At 39.1% G+C, this 22,448-nt stretch overlaps 1 protein-coding gene across 8 annotated transcripts in view; it reads left to right on the top strand.

The window, feature by feature from the left end:
* Positions 1-22,448, top strand: part of Peak1 (pseudopodium enriched atypical kinase 1) — a 217,288-nt gene that overhangs the window by 47,303 nt on the left and 147,537 nt on the right. For 6 of the 8 annotated variants that reach the window (XM_029543521.1, XM_029543520.1, XM_029543515.1 and 3 more), the window contains 2 exons: positions 270-333; positions 2,700-2,859. The gene's annotated coding sequence lies outside the window, so the exon portion shown is untranslated. The remainder of the gene's footprint in view (positions 1-269; positions 334-2,699; positions 2,860-22,448) is intronic. The other 2 variants (XM_029543522.1, XM_021207022.2) reach the window with 2 other exon arrangements.

Genomic DNA, 22,448 nt, shown 5'->3' with positions numbered 1-22,448 from the left:
ATTTTCTCAATCAGAAGTCCCCTCTTCCCAAATGACTACGGGTTGTGTCAAGTGGATAGAAAATTAGCCAGCACAAGCTCTGACTCATCTCACCAGACTCGAGAGCTCTGAATTTTGGACTTGGTTCAGTCTTCTAAAGAACATTGTGATCACAAAAGAGTTTGGGAGTAAATAATCAAGTTAAAGTTTCCTTATGTGAAGAAGTAAGATGCTAGCTCAGACTTAGTTTTATTGACCATGTCTTTTTTTTTCCCCCCTCTTCATTTTAGGTGTCTGCCCAACCCAGGACTTATGCTCTAGATGTTTCTTGGTAGTTTGCCTAGAAAACCTAAGGTGAGATATTTATGAATGTATCTGGCACTTTATATGTAGTTTATAATAAGAATGAGTTGTTTCTGAAAATTAAAGACGATGATATATTTTCTTAAGTGTTTTAATAGGAAGTAAAGCTTTTTTGTAATTCTATGTAGCAGTCTGAATGCTTATAATTTGTGGGTTAGTTTGGGAAATAAACTGACTCCATTGCTAAGATACTTTGGAGTATATTTTCATTGCTTTTCTCTACTTGAAAATGGAGTTATGTATATGTTGCTAATCTGACACATTTAAGGAAAATTTTGGCATTATAATCTGATGGTTTTAATTTTAATTTATATTTATATATTGATTTATAGACAGTTTCACTATATATCTCTGGTTGGTCTGGAACTTCCTTTGTAGGCCAATATGGCCTGAATTCACACAGGTCTATCCACCTGCTTCTTGCTTCTGTCATGCTAGAATTGAAACTGTGCAATGTCACACCCTAATCTGACATGTTTAAAGACAAACCCTCTGTTAGTTAAGTCAGATTAAGAGAGTTGCTATTTTAAAAGGCCAGTTAGTAAAGGATTTCATACAATCTAGTCCTTAGACTCGATTACTTTCTGTAATTCTCTCTATTGGCCTTATGTAATAAAGTGTATCCATTAGTGTGCTAATTGGTTTCCACACACACAGTTTCCCTTTTACAGAAAGCTTTTGTAGATAATATTCTACACTAAAAGTAATACTAACTAAAGTCTTGTCCTATTTCTTACCTGTCTTGGCTCTAGTCCTCTTCATTTCCAAATTTTCTATTAAAAAAATTGTTGGGGGCAGACTGGAGATGGCAGGCTCTGCTGGTAGAGTACTTGCCAAATGCCCACAAAGCCCTGGGTTGCTTCCCAGCACAACATTAACCTGGCATGGCCGTGCACGCCTGTAATACCAGCACCTGAGTAGGAGACAGGAGGACCAGAAGGTCAAGGTTCCCCCACCTTGAGAGCTTGAGGTTAGACAGATTAATGCATGAAACCTGTTCTCCAAAAATTTTTTTTCACCTTCATTTAAAAACTTTGAAGTAGACCATTAGATCTCTAGTCTAGTCTTTCTACCTGGATTCTGGCTGCTCCACGCCATTCTTGTAATTGTCAACATGTTTTTTTCCCCTAAAGCATGCCTGTCTGATTTTCAGAATCCTTCAGTGTCTTTGGATTACATAATCATTTAGACTCTTTCCCAGAAAACATTGTAATCTAGTCTTTCTCCATATTTTCCCCCAACTCACTAGTGTCCTAAGCATGACTGTTTAGTTCATAACACATCTTTACCAAGAAATGATTTGCACACTATAACACTGACTCACTTAAAGTGTGCAGTTCAGTACTTTTTATTGTATTTACAGAGATGTACAACCATTCCCACAATCTAATTTTAAAATATTTTAATATTCTATAAAGTAGTATATGACAGTCAGTAGTCATTCCTGTCAGCCGCTGATGTGCATGCTGGCTGCTGATCCATTCTGTAAGGTGTCAAGGTTCATTCATGTTGTAGCATGTGTCAGCCCCCCATTACCTTTTGGTGCAAAATGATATTCTATTGCTTATATTAGACCCTGGGCTAGAGAAAGAGTTTCTGAGTAGTCAGGTTTTTAAAGAGTTAAAATAAAATTCTTAAACCTTTTGGCTGAATTAGGATAAGCAAGAGGCTGAACCTATGAAAGTATAAGCTCTTGCTGTGGGGCAGCTCAGCACAGAGGTGGTGGCCCTTAGGATGTTTTATGGATCCAGGGCAGGCTAAGGACAGATAAATAAGACAAGAGTAGAAACGGGCTGAGGGAGACTTCGGAACCAAGTCTTTCATATTCCCCAGCTTCCAGGAAGTGGATGTCAAAGGCCCTAAGAAAGGCCTCAACTGAGGGCCACAGAGACTTCTGACTGATGGCACCTGATCTAGGAATGCAGCTATGCTTCAGAGCGTGGTCACTGTGGGACATCTCCCCTTCAGATGCTGCAGCCTCCTGGCTATAATGCAATCTGGTGGGAAGAGCAAGTATCCTGTGGCCTAATGTCAGGGCTGCCTGCACAGCCCCTTACTATGCTTCAGTTCCAGCCATTCATCTCCCCTTTAGTCCTAGTGGTCCATAGACTGTCTTGTAAGTGGACCCAGAACATTATGGGATTCCAGGCATTATGGGTAGAGAGTAGTCTCTAGGAGTGAGACGCAGTAGCACTTCCTTTTGGTGCTCAGTACTGCTCACTACTTAGGAAGAGATGTGGCCATCGAAGTCCAAGTCCTACTCCTGTCATCCAGAGGAAGTAGTGGGCTGAGAATCTTTCAGTAGGCCCGCCAGGCTTCACTGTTCTGAGCTCTTTGTCTTTTTGTTGTATGTCCAGAAAGACTTCCTTAAGTTGGCGTGGTTTTCATACTTGTACCCAGAACCATTCAGTGTGTCATCTTTTCTTGGCGATTACATTCAAATCTTTCACATCACCCGTGGAACATCTCTTGTGACCACTGCTCACCTTTTCCTCCTACCAAGCCTTGCTTTTGCAGGTAGGTACTCTCTTCTACCTATACAACTTTGTACACAAATACCAAGCAGATGTCTGTTTTCTTAGTGACATTTAGACAAATCTGATAAAATGTGACTAAAGTGCTGTACTATTCAATTGGCTGGCCTCCAGATTTTCTTTTAATCAATTTCCCAGCTGCCTAATAATGCCATTTTTATAAAATAATTGTTGTGTGAAAGTAAATCATCTTGACTAAGTACAGGAACTGATTGACCTATTTGCAGAAGAATTAGCTTAAATTCTGAGTATGAAGTAATAGAAGGGCAATTTATTTAAAGAGTTGATTAAGGAACAAAGTATATGAATAGTAGAGCCATTAATGCTGGAAATGGTAAACTTTTTGATTATGATAAAATACCCAGAAACTCAGTACCCAGCTATAAGATTGAAGTCTGTGAATAAATACAATAAAAATGATTGTCTGTCTTGTCCTAAGCTATTTTTTTTTTTCGAGACAGGGTTTCTCTGTGTAGTCCTGGCTGTCCTGGAACTCACTCTGAGTCCAGGCTGGACTCGAACTCAGAAATCCACATGACTCTGCCTCCCAAGTGCTGGGATTACAGGCGTGCGCCACCACTGCCTGGCCTAAGCAATTATTAATTAAAGTTTTGGTTCGGGAAATGTTCTTAAAACAGTTGTCTTTGGAAAATTATTCTTTTTTGAGGGGGGTGGGTATGTGATTTTTTTTTTCAAGACAGAGTTTTCTGTATTGCCCTGGCTGTCCTGAAACTCACTCTGTAGACCAGATCTGCCTGCCGCTGCTTCCAGAGTACTGAGATTAAAGGCGTGCCCCACCACCACTTAGCTTGGTAATTTATTCTTACTTCCAATGAACATTTTTGTATCAAGAAGCTGATTGATTCTGCTAAACACAGCATGGGACTGTATCCTGGAATGTGACTTGATTATTGATTGAATAAACAACTGCCTGCTGAAGCACATTTCTTTGTGTACTCAGTTATGTGTAAGAAAGGCTTTCAGTCACCGGTTCAGGAGGTAGGAGGATGTGTCATAGGTTTTAGTCATGATTCCAGTCCGGCAAGCTGACATTGGTGACTTCCTGTCCTCCTGAGTCAGTCGTATTGTGAAGACCAGTTTGTGTGTACATGATAAAGTGCTGTATAACCGTGACTCCAGATTCAGAGCTGAAGCAAGCTCTTGGCTCCTTCTCTGCCTGCCTTTTATCTCTTGGCTGGCCGAACCCTGTTAACATTGTGTTCAGTTCTTATAACTTAGAACGTAGGATTATATTTCCTTTTATCTTCCGCTTACCATCATTTCTCTTGCTGTTGCACATGGTTGTCAGATGGTAAGCCCAGGTTCCATTAATTTTCACCTGTTCTGTTTCATTTAATAATTATAATGAGTCTAGTGTGGTGGTGGTGGGGTGCCTCATTTTCCTATTGAGGGAAACGTGAGGGAGGTTACTGAGCTACCCACATGCTAGAGGTATGATGCCAGTCATTTTTCATTTTTATAAACATGTAGCTTAGGTGAAGACCTAGTGTACCTTAGCTAAAGCAAGCTTTGATCTCCATTTCCTGCAGGCCCCCCCCCCCCGCCTTGCTTGTTCTCAGTAATGGTTAGTGTCTAAACAAAATGGTATTATAGAAAAATGTATGCATTTGATAGCATAACTTGGAAATTTTAACATTACAACACCATTAAAATGTCTTGTTAATATTATATAACATAGAGTGTATATTTTGGAATCCCTTAGTGCTGTAAAAAATTGTCTTTCAAGAAAGATGAGCTAGTTCTTTACTTTTAAATTTTTATTAAGTTTTAAAATCAGCATAACAAAGTAATAGGTTGCACTCTGGCATTTCATACATATATGTCATTGTACCTTGTTCTAATTAATCCTCAAGCTAATGTTTTTTAATAGGTGTAGTTTGTTTTTAAGGCATAGAGCTCTTTATTGTATATACTTATAAGCCAAATAGGCTTGCTCTAGCACAGTGGTTCTCAACCTGTGTGTCACAACCCCTTTGTGTGTGTGTGTGTGTGTGTGTGTGTGTGTGATCAAATGATCTTTTCACAGGGGTCACTTATCAGATAACCTACATATCAGATACTAACATTATGATTAATAACTGTATCAAAATTACAACTATAAAGTACCAAGGAAAATAATTTTATGGTTGTATGTCACTACAAGATGAGGAAATGCATTAAATGATTGTAGCATTAGGAAGGTTGAGAACCACTGTTCTATCAGGAAAATGGGTGGATAGTGTTCTTAATATGTCCAAATTTGAGGCAGATGGCTCATCCTGTAATCCTAACACTCTGGGGCTGAGGCAAGAGAAACCTGGGTTGGAGGCAAGCTCGTCTAAAAGAAATATTTCCATTTACTTCATAATTTAGGAAAGGTGTTAAACAGGGAAAACTTTTCTCCATTATCTAAACATTTATGTTAGTGTGATTTTATAGATCTCTAGTTTGCATTAAATAAGAAAAAACTCTGCAGTACCTACCATAATAGTGCACCTAGTAATTAATTTTTAAATAGCCAAAGAATGAGTTCATTTTCTATATGTTATGTATGGATGCTTTCTTCTTCTTTTCATCTCTATGTGTCTTCATCCCTTTCTTTCCAGGAAAGTAAAAACCTATTAATGTTTTCTTCAACTAATGTTTCTGTGTCTTTGACTTTTTTCTCTGTTGTTTGTTATTCTGTCCCTAGTAGAGTTATTTTGGAGGAAGGGAAAACCTTATAGTTTTCAAACTCTTGAGAAATGATGGCTTCAGTCTATCCACGGCTGTCTGGGTGGTGTCAGAGCTGGTACAGTGCTGTCAGAAAAGCACTGAACAGGCAAGAGAACTGACTGCTTCCATCTGCTTCCATCCTGCTTGAGTTGGTCTTTCCCCAAGGCCTTATCCCTGTTAGCTCAGCAAAATGAAACTGTCTTCCCACAAACACCTTTCCTCAGGACTGTGGGACAGGAATGATTCCAGGTTTAAAAGTAAGCTAAAATGTACCGCCAGAACAAAGGAGAAGCATTTCCTGCTGCTCCTACTTGCATTCCTAGTCAAGACAGCAGCATGTATTCTCATGGGAGATGCCACCGAAACTTTTGTTATGTATGGCAAAAGCTTAGATTTAACATACTTATCGGTATTGGTAAGGAGAGCAGCAACTGCACAAAATAGAATTGTGATTCTTTGAGCTTCTGTTTATGTCATAGTCCTTCTGTTTCTTAAGTTAACTTTATGGAAAAGAGAGGACATTTCTGAATGAAAATCATTTGATTTCTGTGCCACTTCATTCTTCCCGGTGTTATTTCATTCAATAAAGTTCTTCCCTCCTCCCTCTTTCCTGCCCCTCTCCCTCCCCTCCCTGTATGTGTGTTGCATGCATGAAAGTGTGTATATGAGCACTCAACATGGAGACCAGAACAGGATGTTGGTGTCATCCTCTGTCATTTTTTTCTGTATCACCTTGAGACAGGTCTTACTGAGTTTTTGTTGGGCTGGCTGGCTAGCAGGTTCTCTGGATCCTTCTGTCTTTGCTCCCTAATATGGTAGGTGTACAGGTGTGCATAGCTATGCCCAACTTTTTACCTGAGTGCTTGGAATTTGAACTCAGGTTTTCAGGTGTGCAGAGCAAGCTCTCTTTCCTACTGAATCATCTTCCCAGCTGGGAATATGTTTCAATCACGATGTGTGCCATTATCAGTGTATACATTCAGGCTTTTAAAATGTATTAAAATAAATAATACAGCACTAATATATCAGTTCTGGCATACCTCAGTGATATCAATTACGCTGGTTTGCTTTGATCCATTTTAATAGATTTTACTTGACATGATTCTCAAGTTTTGAAATATGCTTCTTTTAATAGTTGATATCCATTTAGTATCCTCTTTTAAAAATCCTTTCTTGAAGCTCAAATTTATGTCATTAAATTCTGATTTTTTTTTTTTTTTTAAATTAAGAAGCGCTCCCTGCAAAATGGAGGCACTATATAACTTTTCCTGTGTGTGAGATGCGTGGTAAGAAGCTGTCCAGTTTCCTAATGAATGACCAAAGTCACATTATCATATCAGTTAATCGAAAAAATTTGTCAAAATTTAATACTCTTTTATGATAAAAAGTTACCGTCACACTAAAAATAGAAAATTATTTCACCTAATAAAGTCCATTTATGAAGTGCTCACAGCCAATCTTATGCAGTAAGCTTTTCCTTTGATAACATGGGCAAAGCAAGGACACTGTTATGAATCCTAACCAGAGGGATGACAAAAAGTAAATAAAATTGATCCAAGCTAGAGAGGAAAAAGGAAAATTATCTACGTGCAGAGGACGTAACATTATTATAGGTAGGAAATTCTAAGATTATGCAAAAAATGATTAGAACTCATAAACTTAGCAGTTTGTTGAGTACCATTTTAGCCCATAGAATAATGTATTTCTATACATTAGCAGTACGACAATTTGAGAAATAAAAAAATAATTAGTAAATTTTACTAATGAGGTGAAATCTTTAAACACGGAAAATCACCAAGTACTGTCAAAAGAAATTAAAGACATCATTTATGTCTTCTGTTTATGTAATGGAGACATATTACCTATTCATGGCTCTGAAGGCATTGATACTATACAAAATGATTTATAGAACCAGTATAATTCCTATCAAAATCCCTGTGAACTTTTTTCCTGAAACAAAAATTCATCATGAGAGCATGGAATCTTAAGGATTCTGAAATATAATATCTTGAAAACAACTAAGGATAAGTCTCACACTTTCCAGTTATTTCAAACCATAAGACTTGGGCGTGCAGGATGCCTAAATGGGTATCGTGCTTCCCTGGCAAGCCTGCAAACCTGAGTTCTGTGCCCTGTGCTGACGAGTTCTGTCAGCTTGGCACAAGCTAGAGTCTTCAGAGAGAAGGGAGCCTCACTTGAGAAAAGGCTTCCAGAAGGCTGGGCTGTAGGCAAGACCATAGCGCATTTTCTTTCTTTCTATTTTTTTTTTAAAGTTTTTTTTTTTTCTTTAAAGATTTATTTATTTATTTATTATATGCAAGTATACTGTAGTTATCTCCAGACACTCCAGAAGAGAGTATCAGATCTTGTTATGGATGGTTGTGAGCCACCATGTGGTTGCTGGGATTTGAACTCTGGACCTTTGGAAGAACAGTTGGGTGCTCTTACCCACTGAGCCATCTCACCAGCCCCATAGCACATTTTCTTAATTAGTGATTGATGGAGGATAGTCCATCCCATTGTGGGTGAAGTCACCCTCGGCTGGTGGTCCTGGGTTCTATAAGAAAGCAAGCTGAGTAAACCATGAGGAGCAGGCCAGGAAGCAACACCCCTCCATGGCCTCTGCATCAGCTCCTGTCCCCAGGTTCCTGCCCAGACTACCTCTGTTGATGATCAGTGATGTGGAAACATAAGGAAAACAAACCCTTTCCTCCCCTAGTTGCTTTGGTCATGGTGTTTTACCATAGCAGTAGTGACCCTAAGGCATCCTTAAAACCCATTTTCAAAAGCTAGATGCTGTGGTACATGTCTCTAATCCCAGCTCCTATAGGGAGATGGGAGGTGGACATAGACTTGCCTGGAAGCTAACAGGTCAGACAGAGCCTGAAATGTGCAGGATAGCAGAAACAAGAGAGACCCTGTGTCAACAAAGTGGTAGGAGAGAACTGACTTCTAAGAGTGATCTGTCCTCTGACTTCCATATGTGCACATGACACACACATACATGACTGCACGCACACACAGTTCCAAACATACGCATAATAAGATTTTTAAAAAAAAACTACACCAAAGCTATAATAATCCAAATTGTGTGGTACTGGCATAAAGACAAATGTATGGAGTGATGGAGTAGAACAAAAACCCAGAAATAAACCTTTTTGTATGTTAAGTGACTTTTGTGTAGCAAGACCGTTCTGGGAGGTCAGGTTTATTTGTTCATGTTTTCAACAAATGATGTTGAGAAAACTGGACATCCAAACATAAAAATTGAAGTTGAACATTGCCTTATTTTGTATAAAAAAATAGCCCAACACAGCTTCAAGACCAGGGTGTAAGAGCTAACAGAAAAGTTTTAGAAGAAACTGCAGATGAATAGCCTAATGTCATCAGGTTTGGCAGTTATTTTATAATCCCAAGAACATAGGCCGCAGAAGAAATAAGGGTAGGTTGGACTTCATTAAAATTAAATACCTTTACTTCAAATGAATTGACCAACAGAGTAAAAAGGCATGCTTAAAAAGTAGGAGGAATGTTTGCAAATCATAGAATCAATATCTACAATGCATGAAGAATCTAAAATATGTTCAGAATACTGTTTACAGTTGGGCAAAATCATATAACAAGAATCTTATTTTATAACAGTGTTGACTATCTCACGTGTGCAGATGGGTGCTCATTCATGATAGAGAGGGTAGGGAGGGGACCATTGTAACCCCATGGATGGAGTGGCTGCAGTTCACTGCCACAGCCCAGTATGAGAGAATGTCATGCCAAGTGGGCTATAGAATGTGTATAATTATTACACGATTGTAAAATTTAAAAACTTATTATCTGTATGTAACATAATGATCTTTGCAGATAGTTTGCTTTTTAAAACAGCAGTAGTTTTGAGATTTAGAGGGTTTTCAAAGCATAAAGTGCATGTTTTAACGTAGTTTAATTTACAATAAGTGTTAATATTTTTCTTTTTAAAAAATGATGTTATTGTTTTTATTTTATGGGTATTGGTGTTTTGCCTGCATGCACGTCCATGTGAAGGTATCAGATCTGCCAGAACTGGAGTTACAGACAACTGTAAGTTGCTGTGTGGTTGCTGGGAATTGAACTCAGATCCTGTGGAAGAGCAGCCAGTGCTCTTAACCACGGAACCGTCTCTCCAACCCCATAGTGTCAATTTTCTTAAGAGATAAATTTTTTATGTTTTTCTCTGGAATCTACTATGACTTATTTATGACCTAAATTTTTTATTGTCCTTTTTGCATCCATCTATTCAGTGTGAAATCAGAGGACGACTTGGGAGTTAGTTCTTTCCTTGCACTGTGGGTTCCAGGGATGAACTCAGGTCATTACCAGATTTGGGAGCAAGGATCTTTACCTACTGAGCCGTCTCACTAGCATCTATATTTTCTTTATGGGATTTTACACATTAATTAATTGAGTTGCTTCTTTATTTTGTGATAGTGTTTCATTATGTAACTCTGGCTGGCTGGAACTCACAGATCTGCCTACCTCTGCCTCCTGAGTGCTGGGGTTAAAGAGTACTCTTCCATGCCTAGCTATTACAGGATTTAAAAAATTGGATCTTATTAAATTGATTCCAGCAATAATTTTAATTTTTGGAGTTATATACACGTGTATAGATATTTTTTTTTGCATTCACAGTTGATATTAGGTTATTTAGTATGTGATGTTCTGTAGCTACACCTTTTAAGACTAACCTCACATATATCTCTTGTTGGAGAGCCTACCTTTTATAGATTTCTTTATAAGTAGTTCTTTTAAGTTACAATGATTCTTTTCCTTGTCCTCAGCTGTTGAGAGAGCAGAAGTCGGCGTCAGGTGTCTTCCTGGATTGTTCGTCATCCTATTTTTTCAAGATAAATTGATAGAGACTTGGATGTGTACATACAGCACAACAAAAGCAGAATGTACAGAAATTAAAATTTGAGGTGTGTGTGTGTGTGTGTGTGTGTGTGTGTGTGTGTGTGTGTGTGTGTAGACATGGTAGCATACATCTTTAATTCTAGCATTCAGGAGGCAGAATTCTTGAGTTCCCTGCTAGCCAGGGGCTCAATAGGGAGGCCCTGTCCTCGCCCCCCACCACCTACTCATTGAGTTGGGGACCTGGAGAGACGCTCTCTGTTTAAGAGCACTGACTCCTTTTCAGAGGATCCAGGTTCAATTCCTAGCACCCGTGTGGTGGCTTAAACTGTAACTCCAATTCCCAGGGCTCTTGACAAGCTCTCTGGCATCCACAGGCACCAGGTATGCATTTGATGCACAGACTTGCATGCAGTGAGGTACAATAAGACATAAAATGATAAATTATTAAAAATTGACTTGGTCTAGAATCTATTCCAGACTGTATTTAACTCTCATTTGATATTTTATGCTTGGATCTTGAGGTGCTAGGATGATGCTATGCTAACAGGATCAATTACTTAAAAAAAATAAAAATAAAAAATTAAAAGCAATCCCATTCTCACTTTTCACGCCATTTCCATTATTGATTATAAGTTTCAGTGATCGTTCTTCTTGATATTAATATGGCTACTCACTAACTCTTTTTACTTCTCTTTCAGTGACATCTTCTTCATTTACTGTTACCCCATTTCGATTCCTTTCAAAATAAATATATTATTTTTTTCTTGCTCCTTTTATGACTCCATTATCTTGTCTTAGTTTAGTTTAAGTGGATTTCTTCTACTTTTTTTTTTTTTTAAAGATTTATTTATTTATTATATGTAAGTACACTGTAGCTGTCTTCAGACACTCCAGAAGAGGGCGTCAGATCTTGTTACGGATGGTTATGAGCCACCATGTGGTTGCTGGGATTTGAACTCCAGACCTTTGGAAGAGCAGTCGGGTGCTCTTACCCACTGAGCCATCTTACCAGCCCCTTCTTCTACTTTTTGTTTCTTCTGCTTGTGGACGTTGTACATCGTGGTGCGCACTAGGCTCCGCACCACGATGTACAACGTCCACAAGCAGTACCCAGGACTTTAGGGGTACCTGGGACTTTGGGGTACCTCAGGCTTTAGGTTGCCATGTACTGCTTCTTCTTCTTCTTCTTCTTCTTCTTCTTTTTTTTTTTTTTTTTTTTTTTNGAGACAGGGTTTCTCTCTGTAGCCCNGGCTGNCCTGGAACTCACTCTGTAGACCAGGCTGGCCTCGAACTCAGAAATCCGCCTGCCTCTGCTTCCCGAGTGCTGGGATTAAAGGCATGCACCACCATGCCCAGCTGCCTAGGCTTCTTTTGCCATCCTTTTTCTCACTCATTCCCTTCTCTTTGCTTTCCTTCCCTAACCATCGATTCTAATCCAGTTACTGTGTTTGGATATTTGCTTAACATTGGAAAGCGGGTAGTGTATCCTATGTATGTGCTTCTGGTTTCTGTAAACGACCCTTGCCTGTGCATTCTGTTTTACGTGTCATGAGTGGTGGGATCAGGGGGCACAGACAGCTTGCTTCATACTGCTGCCTGAGTTCTCTCAGAGACCTCTATTTGGGTGAGCTGAATTCTCCACTATACTGAGGAAGAACTTGGAGAAGCGGAACTGGAGTTACTAAGGAACAGCTTTAAGTAGATTTAAGCATGAGCGTAAAAAGAAAGGTGTTTAGGGAAGAATAGAACACATCTAAGTGTGGGTGTGAGCTTTTCAATATTCATATGCATGATTTTGTGGATTCTAAAATTACCTCTTTCAAAGAGCACCTAAGGGACCCTCTCCCCTTTTCTCTTTCTGTAAGTGAGATTGTAGGATGGTTCCTGAGGTACTCTGGTTGAGAGGGACTACAGGCTGGTGGGGCAGAACAATAGGTCACCAACTTTGTACAAGGAAGTCAGCTACGTTTTTATTGTAATCAAGTTTATTGTCTTGTTTGTGAGATTTCCAGAAACTTCTAGATTTACAGCTGGGAAAGGAGCAAGGCCGCGCTCCAGGTTATGTGTACTTAGACCTTACCCAGGGTTCCTTCCAGCTTTGACATTCTTATTGGAAATGTCTCTGCAGAAAAGGATTATTGTCTCTTTGTAGATAGCCATAAAAGCAAATGTTGTTAATTATGTTGGCATTTTTTATTCTGAGCTGGTGAAACTTCAGGCAGACTCTAAGGGTCTCTATCATGCCTCAATACTGCAATAAGCTGCTTTTTTTTTTCTTTTTCTTTTTGTTTTTTTGAGACAGGGTTTCTCTGTGTAGCCCTGGCTGTCCTGGAACTCACTCTGTAGACCAGACTGGCCTCGAACTCAGAAATCCGCCTGCCTCTGCCTCCCGAGAGTTGGGATTAAAGGCGAGCGCCACCACGCCCAGCTTTCTTTCTTTTTTTTTCTTAAAGTGATATATATTTAAAAGTAAAATTGGAAAGTTTTTGGAAGTCCATAATAAAGTTCACTAAGAATTACCTGGTTTTCCTTTAGAATGACCATACAGTTTATATTCCTTTGAGCACAGCTTAAGGATTTCTAGGCTACAACTCCATTTCTCATGAAATTCAGCCAAAATTGAACGGAGAGTTTGTATTTGTAAGCCTAGTTTCATGGACTCATACCTGTGACCTCAGCTCTCGGAGAGTAGCTGTAGGAGTATACCAAGGAAGGTGAAGATAAGAGAGTATTCATTTTGGGTAAGATGCCTCATTGTTATGAATAAGGTAAAAACAGAGTAGGTCAGGATGAATCCTTCATCCAGAAGAGACTGATAAAATACAAAAGCCTTTGGTCTTAGTAGATTTTCCTAAAGGGTACTTTGTGGTTAGGAAATATGAGGGCAAACCCTCCTGGACAAATAAGGCCTGCTCACCGGCCAAGTGGACCATTTAGCTCTGTAGCTGTAAATGGCTAGGTTTCGCTGTGTGCTCATTATGGTTCTTGGAATGCAAACATGAATGAAACTGACTCTTTGCCCCGGAAGCTTGTGGTTATAGACAAGTGGGTGCAAGACTTGTGCCTCATCTTTTCTTTAGGAGAGCCGTTCACTCTGCGAAGTTGACTCTTGCTGTGTAGTGTCTGATGGCAGCCAGCCTTGTGTCACTGTTCTCCTTCCTATTCTACTTTCTAAAATTAAGGTCTGTAGTAACTGAATATTCAGGATCCCACAACCATCATATCTTGCTAAGTGAAAGATTTCACAGGAAGGGATAAGATCGGGTGTAGTGTTTATTTTATTTCTTACAGTGTGATGACTGGAGTGGGAGGTATAACATGCTGGCAAGTCCCTTTGCATTAACAAAGTAGACATGTGGAAATATTACCTAGAAGCATGAAGTCATTAAAAGTAATAAGCTATATAACAGATAGTGCTAATAATGTAGAAAAGAGTGTTGGGGAAAATAGCCTGAGTGTGGTTTGCAGTCTTTCTGTAACTAAGTTTGCATTAAAAGACCAGCAAATTACAGCCTCTGCTTTCACCCCTGGCTGTCCCCGAGAGGTAGAAGGTAAGCCCCTATTGCTGAAGACACCATACATTTCAGATCCAAGGCCCAGAATCTCCTGACCTGGAACCTCACCTGAAAGCCTCTTTACTGAGTAGTTTCCATGGTACCTGAAGGAGCCATGCCAGCTTCCAGAGGAGGAAAGCAACCAAGAGTTCTACCCAGTGTTGGCGCGTGAACCACGGCGGTGAGCATGGGTGCCCTGCCGGTAACCAGCAGCTCTCTAATTGGACTTCTGGCCTACTCAACAAGTGGGAAATCAAATGGAGGCCGTGGTGCTTTGCTCTGACGTGAATCTCTTCCTGGTGTATTTGAAGACAGTGCCGGCCAAGTTTACTTTGCATTTTGTTTCCAAATCATTTACAGTTGAATTACAGATTTGTAGTGGCAGTTGTTTTATAAACAGAAACATCATTTCATGGCTTGTTGGGTATACTTTTGTCTATTAATAAGAAATGTAATTTGTTTTATGAAATAGAAGTTTATCTCATTTTACATTTTCGATTCTGATGCATGGGCTGCTGTGCGGCTTACCGTCCGCTTCATTGTCTTCCTCTTTCTGTACCCACTGTGCTGCTGCTTGCCATGAGCACACACTTTGTAAGTTTGACTTATTTGTCCTTCTTTGACTAATTGGCAGTTGTCTGATGATGTCGAGTGGATGTTTTTGTTGTTTTTACTTGAACATTTAAGTGAAAACAACTCCTGTATTCCCAGAGTAGCTGTCTATAATAATTATGCTTTATCAGTTTCTTCATTACTAGCCACACATTGGGTGTGGTACTACAGAGAGAGCTATCTCCCCAGCCCCATAAATGAGTATTTTGCCTGCATTGTGAGTATTTGTACCACATGTGTGACTGGTGCCTAGGGAGGCCAGGAGCGTGCGGTGGATCTTTTGAAATCGGAGTTACGGACAGTTGTGACCCACGGTGTCGGTGCTGGGAATCAAACCAGGTCCTTTGAAAGAGCAGCTAGTGCTCTTAACTGCTGAGCCATTTCTTCAGCTCCAGAAAGCAATCTTTGGTACCATGCAGACAGAAAGGGATCTTAGGCTGACACTGAATAGCTGTCAGTGCCTTAGTTGTCTTGTCAGTAGAATTGTCTACCTCTGGACTTTTAGTGTTGTTTCTCCAGCATTGTGCCTGCCTTACAGCAGATGCTTGTTCTGGGTTTTGTTTGTGTTTTGTTTTCTTTCATTTGTATTTTAGTTTGTACTTGAGTGACTTGTTTCAGTTTAAAGTAAGTTTACAGAGAGTACTTTGAGTAGTGAAGATGTTAGCTCTAGGAGGCCAGACCTCCAGGCGAGCCCCTTCAAAAAAAATGCATCTGGCCTCAATTCTCCTTTTCTCATTATTTCTTATATGATTATGTCTTATTTTTAAAAGTACTTTATCAAGTATGTTTATCAAGCCTGGTGATGGTGGCCTTTATCCCACCCAGCACTTGGGAGGCAGAGGTAGGTGGATCTCTTAAGTTCCAGGATAGTGTGGTCTACATACTTAGTTCCAGGACAGTCAGGGCTACACAGAGAAAACCTGTTCGCCCCCCCCCCCAAACAAAACAAAACAAAACAACTAACCAAAAAGAAAACACAATAACAGTGACAAAACCCACAAAAAACAAACAAGCAACCCCCCCCCCCCAGTTCATCATATAGCTTGATAGTAAAGTATAAAATTGTACCAGAAATCTTGCAGTGTCAATTCAGTATGGCTAACAGCTTTGGATGTGTTGGCATAAGATGCATGTCCTTTCCCCCACCCCCCATTGAAAAAGAAGTTGGGATCATACTGGGAAAGCTTTTTCAGCATTTGAATGTACTAATGGGCCAATCAGTGGGTTAAAGCCCATGTGGTGTATGTAAAGTGATCTCGAGCCTGTTATTGGAGAATGAAGGTTCCATTATCAGATTAGACTCCTCTCCATTGGGACTACAGAGTAGTTAGTGGTCCTGGAGCAGCTGTGAGGGAGCCGAGCTGTTTTTGTGATGTCAGAGCATTCTTGAAGGCAATGTGAACTATTGCTGTTTTGGGCTATTGTGTCCAAGGTGAGTTTCTTTCTTCATAACATTCCTATCAATTTTCAGACTTCAAAGTCTGAGTGTGAATACCTTTTTAAAGCACTTTAATCATTTTATCTTTGGATTTTTATAATACTGCCATTTCTTAAACAGTGTTAAATGGCTATTTTTTTTTTTCCAATAGAATAATCTAGCATTTGTGTAGATTTTTTTTTTCCCCAATTTGGTGTAGGATGTTACTTCTCAGGGTTTGCATAAAACAATCCAACACCCATCTATAGCTTTTCTGTTAAATGATTATATTTCATCTTGGTGTTGGTGTACTTTAGTATATTTTGCATGAAGTTCCACTAACCCTGAGTATCAGTATCATATATTTATATACATTATAAAAATTAGTTTGCCTCAATTGTCTGCTCCTTATTTATAGAAAATAAGTTGACAAAGGAGTTCAGACAGATAATTAGAATGTATTAAAATCAGGTTTGAGTTATCTTATTGGCATTGGAACTTAAAATGATTGTCAGGTTCTTTGAGCAGCTAGTTTCAGTCTAAATGAGCTCCCCCGCTCTTAACAACTGATCTGCCTTAGAGCTGGGAGTGCAGTGAGCAGTTCAGCCTAACGCTTTGTTTTCTGGTTTTTAAAATCTGGGTTTATTACCATGGAAAACACTGAGGCTCGTTAAGACTGTTTGGATTTTCTTTGAGTACCAAAGGTTTTCTTTAAACTTAAATGATATTCAGGTAACATATTTGGTGAGTACGTCTGAATATGCTTTATTGTTGAATATGTTTAGTTGAGACAGTTAGGATCAATTTCTGAAGCCTTCCAAATACAGTTCATGAAACAGGCTTTGTTCTGTCTACCTATAGTATGAGTTCATTTGTCACCAGCAATTTTTTTTATGCATTTCATATGTTAAATCAGTTTCTAACTAGAATAGGATTAAGAATACAGCCTGTGTTGAGGGAATTGAATGTCCATTTCAGGGCTCTCTTCAACATCACAGACACTTGTCCTTCCGAAGACTGTGGGACCTTGATCCGAAAGAGAGGCTTTGTGATGAAGGGAATCACTCCTGCATTCAGAGTTCTGTCATCAGATGAAATGCAGGCTGAACAAAGAGGGGTCACAGGGCAGCTTTTCATCCCTTCGCTTTGTTTATAGCAGGAGGAAATATAGACTGAGTTTTCATTTTTAGGAAGTAAGTCTCATTTTTGAAGTGATTCCTGGAATTTCTGGAGTTTTTGGAGACATTTTGGGCTTTTTACTTGTCCTGATTTCAAGTCTGCTTGTTTACTCTTCTGTTGTAAGAGTAGCAGGATCCAAGGTTTCGCAGCTTGTCAACATGAGAGAGAAATTGGAATGTTTGTCCCTGAGTCTCCTCATCTAAGTTCGTAGTCTTGTCACCTTGGAATTTGTTATGTCACTCTGTAAAATCGGCAGTGGGGTGAGGGAAGCTCACGGGGAGGTTGCGCACAGGAGTGGCGAGAACTGACTGTGTTACCTGTAGTGTTGGGGGTATTCTGAGGCCAGGTTTCCCTTACAATGTAGACCGTTTAGCACGCAGATCGAAGTTATACAGTGTTAGGTTTCATGCTGTTAAAGGTGGCGGTTGCTCTATTGTTTGTACAGAAGGACCTCATATCTTTGTCTATCTTACTCCATTCTTCAAAACTAACTTATCTCCATATAGCATAAGTAAAATTTAAGTTGAGTATGTTTCAGGATGAATACATTGTATCAAACTTAGCATGATGGAGAGAGGTATAAAAAACAGCAATGGGTATGATAGAGTGGGTTATGAGATTCCAGTTGAAAAAATCATCATTCATCTTATAAGTTGAGATTGATTTGCATATTATTGAGGGAAAGTATATAAAAACTTCTGGAAACTTCATTTTATCATTAGTGCTAAAATTGAGAGGTAGCATTTCTCCCTGGGGACTTTAGCTTGCCAAGAAAGTACAAACATTAGGAGGAGAGTTACTGCTTGTCTCCTCTGTATAAAAGCGCTTGCCTGTTCAGCTCTACCTGCATGCTCTGGCCACACTGAGAAAAGTGTTCCCAGAGAATGGCTGTAACTGGCTTTGCCTGCTTCGTGTTGTCTTCAGATTTTACTATGTATGGGATGCAGAAATTGAATTCAATTTGATACATCATTGCCCTGCGCCAAATTGTCTTACAGACACTAGCAGACACATATTTCAGAGATTTTCTGCAGAGATTGTGGATACAGTATTAGAAATTATTTTTAGACACTGTGAAAACAGTATGAAAAATACACTGTGGATCAATTTGATAATGCATTTATTGAAAAAAATGTATTGCACTCATATTCCATAAGTAGATGCTAGAAGCATGGAGATGAATAAGATTTGATTCCTGCCCCTAAGGATATCATTGTCTACTTTTTAAGCTTTAAAATTTGGTACAGAGAAATAAGAGGCTCAACCAGCTTCTAAATGAGGTGGTTTAACTCCCAGCTATGAAAACCAGTGATCTGCACAGACAGACCATCAGTTGTTGGTGTTGATAGTCTATTTCGTTCTACCTCCTCCCACCCCTCAAAAAACCCTGGGAAATAAAATTGTAGTAAACAGTGGAATTGTTCCTCTAGATGATTTTGTAGTGGTTATTAAACGTTTTTGTGACCATTTCTCTAGGGGCCAACTACATGCAAGTCTTATGCTCAACACTGGGGATTTGAAATGTATGAGGCTATGCATTTTATTCTTTAAGAGGCCAGTACTAAAAAGAACTATATATAAAATAATTGTACTGTGCTGGTAATAGCCATGGATTTTATTGTTGAATTCTGTTCCGATTGATTTCTCTTGCTAGCAGTGACCCAAGGGTGTGCATAGAGACGAGTTTTCTTGGTAGCAGTGACACCAAGGGCAAACAAAGAGGAAACTAAAATTATGAAGCCAAATTTGTGGGTAATGAGAGAGGGCCAGTCTTGCCAATCAGGATCTTTTATGAGCTCTTTTTTTATGTTAAATTTATGTATTAACAATTTCAGTGACAAAGGGAAAAGTATGCATATTCTAGAAAGCATGCAAACATATTCTGTGGGACCGAGAGGGCTAGAGCACATGATGCTCTTTCAGGGAACACGATGTCATTTCCTAGCACCCATGTCAGATGGCTCACAGTTGTCTGTAGCTCTAGCTCCAGGCCTTTCATGACACTTTCATGTATGCCTGTACACAAGTTGTATCACATGTGTTGCATACACACACAGACACACTAAATGCACACAAAGAAACATAAATCAATCTTTTAAAATGGTGGAGGTGGTGGTGTATATTTTATTAGAAAAAGGTCCTTTGTATTCTTAATAAAACCTTATATTGACCCTGCTTTTTTATTGACCTTTAATGACAGTTTCCATTGGAAACAGCTTTGTTTGCAAATGAAGAAAGTAAACAAACCCAACAAAAAATAGTACAGATCATCAGTCACAGTGATACAGCCTGCAGTAGCAGGCACTTTGTTCTGCTCTGGCTTGAAGCATCTGTAACTTGGCATTGAGAGGCCTGGTGTCTCAAGACTAACAAGACAGTTTGTGGATAGAAGTAACCATTGAGGGAGGTTGATTTGCACAGAGCTGTAGAAGTCTCTATCCAGAATTTTTATTTTGTATGTTGGCTGGTTGAAGTGGTTGATATTGTCCTTTATTATTCTTTCAAACATCTTAAAAGGTGAAATACTTCAACGAACCTTTTATGCCTGTGTCCTGGGTTTCTCAGCTGAAGTGTGCTTTCCCATTGTGTCAGATGCCCTGCTGGAGTTTTCTGGGTACCCATCAATAGTTCTTTGTCTGGAAGATGCAGTCACTTTCCTTTACTTTCTTTTATTTAGGAACTTTCAAAATGAACAATGAACTCTTTGGTTACTGTAGGATTAATGATTGTGTTGCTAAGTATAATCTTATTTTACCAATTTCTTCAACAATTTTGTCTCTTTTGAAATAGAAATAATTTTAGATCACTAAAAAAAAAAATCAAAGCCTTGAGTTTTACAGACAGTAAGTACATGGGTGTGCTTTGTTTAGAAAAATCTATTTGGGGTAAATTATTGCTTATTTCTACTTTACTAGAATTCGATATGGCCCCCCCTCCCCACTTTTTTTGTGTAATGTGTGAAGTTCTAGGGGTGGGATGGGGAGGACATTTAAGGGTTAATTAAGTTTAGAGAGAAAGTGAGAGGAGGCCATTGGGTCAGGATGTCTGTTCAGTTTTTTGAGTGTTCAAGTGCAATGGTTAGGAATGTTATCACAACCAAAGGGAATTGTATCCAGAGCCCATTAGTTATTAGTCTTCTTGATTCAAGGTCAAGTTTTGGCAAAGCTCCACCTTTTGAATTAAAGTTGATAGCTTTGCTATCTTCAGGAAGGTATTGGCCACATTGTTAGTTGCTTTCTAGTCCAGGAAACCAAATACCAGCTCTGATGAGCAGTAGCTGGCTGGAAGACCTGAGGACAGTAAGAAAACAGCCAGAGAACATTTGGGAAGAAGTTGCCACACTAGACATTCAGGAGGGAGGGAACAGAGTCTGTATTCCCTCCGTCCTGACATAAGTTTGGTATAGTCAGAAAGTAGTGTGGAAATAAACCACAAGCCATTCTTAATCATGTCACACTTCAGAAAACCATCTTTCCTGTTCAGACACTTCAGTTTACTGCCCAAGATTTTGTTCCACTGGTGAACATCTGTGTTTTAAGGTCTCTCTCCTCTAGTATCGCTTTCCTTTTCACGAGTTACTATCCTGTGAACACTTATGAAATCCTAATACAAAAAGTTTCCAAATACAAAAGCAAGGATAAAACTATGAGAACCTTTTTCATTATCATGCGTTTCTGAACTTTTATGATTTCGAGAATGCAACAATATAAAAGTGGTTATATAGTAACCAAGTTGTTACATATATCTTTAGTTATACTGTGGGATTCTGTTGTTTATTTTGGATCATTACTAAAGTACCCTCCCTTTTCCTCCTTAAAACCACAGAAATATTTGCCTAAATCTACATGAACAATGAAATGTTATGAAAATGGTTAAAGGTGGGGTTGGAGGGATGGCTCAGTGGTTAAGAGTGGGTGGTAAATGACTGAAGTTTGGTTCCTAGTACCCACATCAGATGGCTTACAACTGCCTGTATGTAACTCAAATCCAGGGAGCCTCTGGCCACCACAACTCTGAACTCTGTAATGTGATTATTTAAGTTTTGTTATTGAAACAAGAAAAGGTAGGAACTTGTTATAAAGCTTGTTTTGCACCTAGCTTTTTCTTCAGATACCTCACGCGTTTCCCATAGGTGTACATGTGGTCTTAATAGAACAGCAATTACTTTACTCTGTACATGTATTCATTTATTTATTCATTGAGTTCATTTATGAGTTATCATTCATTAAATGCTTGTAATGTTCAAGATACCATACTGAGGAACTTGCAATGAATACAGCATAATGCTTACATTTTGCTGGGAAGACAAATAGTAATAACGATTAATTTCTCAGTGTATTATTTGTGCAAAGGTGATAACTAGTAGGGAAGAGATGTGCAGTGCCTGTCAAAGGGATGTAGTCTGATCTGAGAACCAAGAAAAAAGTAAGTCCTTCCATATGAGTATGCATGTGTGTGTATGCTTTATTTGCATATGTATGGGTGTTCACTTGTGTGCTAGTGTGTGCTGAGGTTAACACTGGATGTTCTCCTTGATTATTCTCTGCATTATGGATTTAGATATGGGTCTCCCGAACCCAGAACTTCTGTTATGGCTAGTCTGGCTGGAGCTTGCTCTGGCATCCCTCTGTCTGGTATCTGTTGGGATTGCAGGTGGACCACTATACCCTGCCACTTTTGTGTGAGTTCTGGGGTTCCAAACTCTGATCCCTCAGGTTTGCATGGTAAGCCCTTTACTCATTGAGCTATATCCTCAGCCCCCAGAGATAGTAATTTTTGAGTAGAAATCTAAGCACGTGTATATGTGCATTAGGAAATGGTGATGAAAAGGTCGTGTAGACATTAATGATACACATACAGCTGGAAGGCAGCATATTGAAACACATATAATCTTTACTTATGGGACATGACACCACACAAGTTTATCTGTATTAATTCTTGTACACTGAACATGCATTTTGCTAAAATACACAAACGTATTGGATATCTGATTATACATGTCCTTAGAAGAAAATAAGACAGATTAAATAAACGTCAGGTGTTAATAATGTGGTATCATTACAGCTGAACAGTCATCTATCTATTGAACCAACACTAGCCTGCTTACAACTCTCATGCATTGGTTTCTCTGCACTGTGTGAAAGGAGAACTTACATATTTGAAGATAGCCACTGTGTTCTTACTAAGTAGATTTTTTGCCATGTAGAATAG

Source organism: Mus pahari, chromosome 10, assembly GCF_900095145.1.
Source record: "Mus pahari chromosome 10, PAHARI_EIJ_v1.1, whole genome shotgun sequence".
NCBI lineage: Eukaryota > Metazoa > Chordata > Mammalia > Rodentia > Muridae > Mus > Mus pahari.
The sequence above is the reverse complement of the archived record's forward strand: the minus strand, read 5'-3'. Positions and strand labels throughout refer to the sequence as shown.